The following is a 6,480-nucleotide window of genomic DNA, read 5'->3' as shown; positions in this document are numbered from 1 at the left end:
TCAATAGCAAATACTTAAACTAATAACAAAACAGTAGCTGATTCAGAAGCGCCAGATTGTCAGTCGGAATTCGGAATTACCTCCTCTCCTAGGTTCACGAAACGGTCGTCCATAAAATGCATTGCTGTTCAGTAATCTTAAGTCTTTGCAACTTCAGGGATCTTATCTATGCACAATCAGCTTGTAACACTACAAAGAGAAAGGAAAACTTGAAATCGCATCATATGACCCCTTTAATATTGACAAAATTATATAAATAAAAATTTCAAAATAATTGCACTGATCTTATTGGTCAGAGTTTGATAATAAGGGGTAAGTTGCAGACTAGCTCTTGTGTATATGTGTGTTTCTAACATAATCTCTGTGTGTGTGTGTGTGTGTGTGTGTGAGGTCTATAGTGAAAGCATTTCCTAACAAAGTTTGAGCTTTTGAGTCAGGCCACAGGATGGCTATTTTTTGAACAGCATGCTACCATTCTATTACTATTTCTGCTATATTTGTCGTATGCACACTTGACCTTCCATTTCCAGTGTGATGAATGATTTGGAAATATCAAGTATTGAACAGGTATTTTGTGAGACTCTATATATATATATATATATATATACACAGTATATATATGTATATATATATATATATATATGATGATGATGATGAGTTCACACACATGATGACGATGAGTTCATAAAAATTGGCCTTAACATGAACCACAAACATGTATTGACAGTACATTTTTAAATTAACTAAACAAAATGTAACATGTACATAGGTACTAAAAGAAATAATAAGAAATATGACTTTTTTAGTATCACCCAGGGACTTGTTGAGAGAACATTATACTTTCTGTAATTTACTGTAAAAGTATAAGCCTTGCCTTATTCAAGGGATAGTTCAACCAAAAAACATTTACTCGCTGTCATGATATGCCAAACCTATATGACTAATATATGACTAGGTAATAGATAGTTGAACAATTACCAGGCTTTTACAGTATCGTTATTCCATGCTCATGCTCTTTCCATTTAAAATGACTATCACTTTTTATAGCAAATATGTCTGTGCATGTGCAGGACTTGTGCTGTATGCACTGAGTTCTCGGAATCCGGACGTCTCTAATTGCAGAGGTTTAAATAGAGACACTGCCAGCTAATCCAATTTTGCGTCTCTGAACACGGGAGAGAAGAGGAGAGGAAACACACAGCAGCGATGGAGGAAAGGAGGAGAACGAAAGAGAGGAGAGATTAACGAGAGGAGGAGAGGGGTACGCTCAGATCACCAATTTGAGAGCACGGAGGGGGAAAGATCGCTAAAAAAAACATTGTGATAAAGACTAGTATATGATGGAGCTTTGAAAGTGAGAGAGTATGTGTGGGCGGCAGACAGGAACAAGAAGGGAGGGATGGTCGTGGCACAAAAAGGTAGCGCATTTGCTCACGACGTACGAGAGCCGGTGGCTCACAGGAACCCGGGTTCGAATCCACGGTGTCCATTCCCGTTCCCCTGTCTCTCTGCTTTCCTGTAAATAACGTTGAGAAAAGCCCAGACGGAAAAGAACAAAAGCTGGAGAGGTGTAGAAAGTCCCATAACGAGAGCAGAGAGGCAAAGATGAAGGCAGAGTTGAGGAGATGGGGAGAGAGTAGAAGGAAAAGCAGGAGATCAAGGGAAAGAGGGAGGGGGAGGTGCGGCATAGGAGAGGAAGAGAGAGAGATGCAGGCTTGGAGGAGGCGAGACAGAATAGCGTTCTTGTATTTTGAGGATGTTTTGAAGCGAATAGGATACTAAGGCCTCTGTTGAAAGGATCTGGGCATTGTGCTTGCTCTCTCTCTCTCTCTCTCTCTCTCTCTCTCTCTCTCGCTTTATTTCGAACTCTTTCCATCCCATATTGAGGCTAACGCATTGCATATGGTCCCTCTCTCTTCCTGTGTCTCCCCATTCTTCCCTCACTCTCCCCATTCTTCCTACACACACACACACACACACAAGATTATACTCATGGATTCGTAAGCAGGGTTGTCCCAGATAAGATGTTTGTGGATTCTGTGTGCTTCTCTTCGATGCATCACACACAAAAAATATCTTAATACTGCAGCGAAAAAGAAAAAAAAAGTCAGCTTGGAGAAATCTGCTTTTACAGCATTTGATTCTACATTTATTCAGTATTATTGACAAACCCAAGCATCATTTACTCATCCTTATGTACTTGCAAACTTTCTTTCTTGCTTGGAACACGAAAGAAGATGTTTACCTGAATGTACAAGATGCCCCATTCAGTGAAAGTGAGAGTTTGTCAAAGCTTTAGTCAGGCTTTATAAAAGCAGTCCAAATGACTCGTCTGCAGTATTCCAAGCCTTCTGAAGTCATACGATAGATGACTACATTTAAATTGACTGAAAGCTTTCCCTAAACATTTTGCTTGTCAAATCTTGGTCACCATTCACTTTCATTTTATCACAAAAAGCTGCTTGGACATTCTGATGAATGATTCCTTTTGTGTTCCATGGAAAAAAGAAAGTCGCAGAGTTATAATTTCATCATGATTCTCTGAAATATCCTGTGGAGAAATAAAAATGAGACAATAGCTGGCATATAGTTAGAGTACAAACCTATAAAATTAATGCAAATAGCATTATATTAGCATGTTTATTATTTGATCTTGAAATAATTTGATGAGAACTGTTCATATTGAAATCAATTTGAGACACCTTCAGTTTGAGACATATTTACAGTAAAAACAGTATAATTTTGAAATATCATTAAAATGGAACATTTTAGTATATATATATATATATATATGTATTTATTTATTTATTTATATAACATTTCTATTTTAATATATTTTAAAATGTAAATTATTCCTGTGATGCAAAATTCATTTGAGTAAGCTGATTTGCTGCTCGAGAAACATTTCTTATCAATATCAATGTTGATATTTTTGTGGAAACCGTTATACTTTCCGATCAAAAGAATAGCATTTATTTAGAGTAGAAATTTGTAGAGGAGAAATGTGTATTATAAATATATTTACTGTCACTTTGATCAGTTTAATGAAAAAAAGTATACATTTCTTTTAAAACATTCTCTAAAAAAATAATTCTAACTTTTGAACATTATTGTACATATAAGATTACTATACCTTAAATCCCCGCTAGCTCTCCATTTAATTGCAATGATGCCTAGGAGAAACAAGTGTGAATTGTGATTTTTCTTTCCTACGGGCATCATGGTGTAAGAAATTATAGTCTGCCTCGACCAAACTTCCACTCCAATTAAACTATTCTCCTTTCTCTACAAAGAGCTTAATTATCATAGAGATAATTCTTTCAATAATATGTAAATAGTATCTCCTGAATGTTACTTCGTCAATCGTCACCTATAAGCGTGGGAGCGGTAGTAGGCCATCAAGAACCATCTGCTGACCAAAAGGGTACTTGAATATAATTGCTAGGGATTATAGATAATCCTATCACCCTAACATTTGGTTGTTTCCACCTGAAAGACTACCAAAGATGTGGGAACGGAAGGCTATCACTTTCATTATTATCCGCAATTTACATTTAAGACGAAACTTCATTTACATGCGGGAAGATGAAGCGGGAAGATGAACGTAATAGAGGATAAAATGTTTGAGTTTAGGATGTTCGTGGTTCATTCTGACTCCGTTGAACCCAAGGTACTACATGTACTTTGTCACTGATATGCTGCAATAAACATCTTCATCGAGATCTTCATCGTCCTCATCATTTTTCTTACAATGGTGTTGCTTCACGATGACACAAAAAGCAGTTCCATCCTGAAAAAGATTTCCCATCATCTGATTGGCTGTTAACAGCACACCTGATCCACACAGTCCTATCTGATTGGCTGAATCGGAGGTGTCATTGCTTCAACACCAACGTCTACCAAGTAACTTTTACACCGTTCAGCTGCTTCGAGGGTGTGAAACAACACGTATCAAAGCCAGGGAAAAGAAATATAACAGTCTAATATTAGTCTTGTGTGAAAGAGACATTCTGTTAAAACTTTTTTATATTTCCATTGGTCTCAGTATTCAAAGTGAACTTAGAAATGTGTTCATTCATACGAGTGCCCGTACTTGTGCACGAGTGTGCAAGCATGTTCATGCGTGATTGCACATAGGTTTTGTATGATGTGTGTGTTTGTTTGTATAAAGAGATATGTTTGTCTACAAGAAGAGGTGTTTGTGTACGTGCAAAGATTAAGACGAAAAAGTGTGTGTGTGAAGGTGCAGTCGCTGTAATGCGTTTGTAACCCGAGATTCAGGTGGTGATGCAGGCGGGCGTGCAAATCCGTGCGTAGAATTTGTTTCTCTTTCTCTCCCTCTCTCTCTCTCTCTCTCTCTCTCTCTCTCTCTTTATCTGTCTCACCCTTGCTTTTATGATTTCCCCCATCTCTCTCACCCACTCTCTTTCTTTCTCTCAGACCCCCTCTTTCTCTCTCGGGGTAAACAGATGTCGTGGTAGTTATTTATGTTTCTGCATGGTCTGGTTTTCATATGAATTATCTACAGCGCTTGCACACCACAGAAGCACTGGCTAACTGGACATCTCCGAATGCCCTCGCACTCACATGCATTCACACACACACAAGCATCTCTGAGAGCATATGCATATATGCACGAGCATGTGCAACTCAAACACAGGGGAACAACCTGTACCGTTAAACAGCACATATAGATGTGAATCTAAAACAGACAGAATATACCTATCTGGAGACTTGAGATGGGGGAGTTTAGATGGGGTCGAAGGACAGAGAAGGTACCACACGAGGGAGCATGAAAGGTAGGGACTCTATCAATGCAGCACCTAGAGGGGAATCCAAGATGTGAGATGGTGGAAGAGGGTCAAAGGGCCAGTCTGACCTATTGGAGCTTTTGTATTCCAAGTATACTGAGCAGAGAAAGAGAGAGAAACGCACACAGACGGTACTAACTGATACAGAGATACATCAGAAGCAACAGAGGTTTGGAAGAGAAACAGACAGACTGTGCCAGCAGAGTGCAGAAATGATGAGCCAATGCAAGGCAGGCCATGCTAAAAGATCCCAGAGTGCGAGGAGACGATTGAGGATATGGTCAGAAATCGTGTACTAATATACTATCCTATTTCTGCGGTATGACCTACTAAATTTGCCATTATATGCCATATGCAACAGCACATACAGCACTCACACAGTACGGTATCCCATAATGCAGTGCGCTCAACCTGACCTTCTATTTTAAGAATGACAAGTGAACTGGAAGCAATATCAACCACTGTTTTTTACCTTCTCTTCCTTGACTCATTATTTGATCTGACCATCAAATGGTAACACACTGCTAATTCCACTAATACTGTTCCACAATCTTTTTTTAGAAAAAGAGTAGGCAGTATACAGTGTGTACACTGTGTAGTATGTAATAAGCAGTAAGCTATTGTTCTAATCCTAACATATCTTCTAACTAAAAAACTGGGGCATCAGCACACTAAACAAGCCTGAAATGTATTCATATACCGTATTCTTTTACAAATTACAGACAATAGTCCATTCCTGCATTCTATATACATTAATATATACAGTAGCTGTACATCTGTGATGTTATATACAATACCATTAAAAAAAAAATTGGGTTGGTAAGATTAGAAAAGAAATTGAAAGAAATTAATACTTTTATTCAGAAAGGATTAAGTTGATCAAAAGTGACAGTAAAGATGTTTATAAAAGATTTAAATCTCAAATAAATGCTGTTATTTTGAACTTTCTGTTCATTAATAGATTTCCACAAAGATATTAAGTAGCACAACCGCTTTCAACAAAATATGTAATAATAATAGGTAATAATAATATAATAATAATATAGGATTATAATCAGAAATGCTCCTTGAGCACCAAATCAGCATATTAGAATGAGAGTAATGGCTGATGAAAATTCAGCATTGCCATCATGGGAAAAATTACATATTAAAGTATTAAAAAATAACATCATTACTTTAAATTGTAATATTATTCCACAGTTTTACTGTTTTTACTGTATTTTTGATTAAATATATGCAGCCTTGGTGAGCATTAAAGACTTTCAAAAACATTACAAAATCTTACTGAGCCCAAACTTTTGAACTGTAGTTTATATGAACTATATATTTCTTAATTTTTTACATTTACATTTAGACATTTAGCAGACGTTTTTATCCAAAGCGACTTACAAATGAGGACAATGGGAGCAATCAAAATCAACAAAAAAGCAATGATATATAAGTGCTATAACAAGTCTCAGTTAGCTTAATGCAGTACACGTAGCAAGGTTTTTTTTTTAAATCATACAATAAATAAAAAGAAAACAGATAGAATAGAAAAATAATAGAGCAAGCTAGTTAGAGGCCTTTTTTGCTTTTGTTAATCAGAAGTCAGAAAGTCAGAATTATAATTGTATAATAAATAAAAAGAAAACAAATAGATAGAATGCAAAAAGATTAGAGAAGCAAG

General features: G+C 36.7%; 1 protein-coding gene across 1 annotated transcript in view; it reads left to right on the top strand.

Moving 5' to 3' along the window:
* The window catches only part of LOC107675989 (neuroligin-2-like), an 86,215-nt gene that overhangs the window by 49,396 nt on the left and 30,339 nt on the right, over positions 1-6,480 (top strand). The gene's annotated exons all lie outside the window — the stretch shown is intronic.

Source organism: Sinocyclocheilus anshuiensis, unplaced genomic scaffold, assembly GCF_001515605.1.
Source record: "Sinocyclocheilus anshuiensis isolate Anshui unplaced genomic scaffold, SAMN03320099.WGS_v1.1 scaffold2012, whole genome shotgun sequence".
NCBI lineage: Eukaryota > Metazoa > Chordata > Actinopteri > Cypriniformes > Cyprinidae > Sinocyclocheilus > Sinocyclocheilus anshuiensis.
The sequence above is the reverse complement of the archived record's forward strand: the minus strand, read 5'-3'. Positions and strand labels throughout refer to the sequence as shown.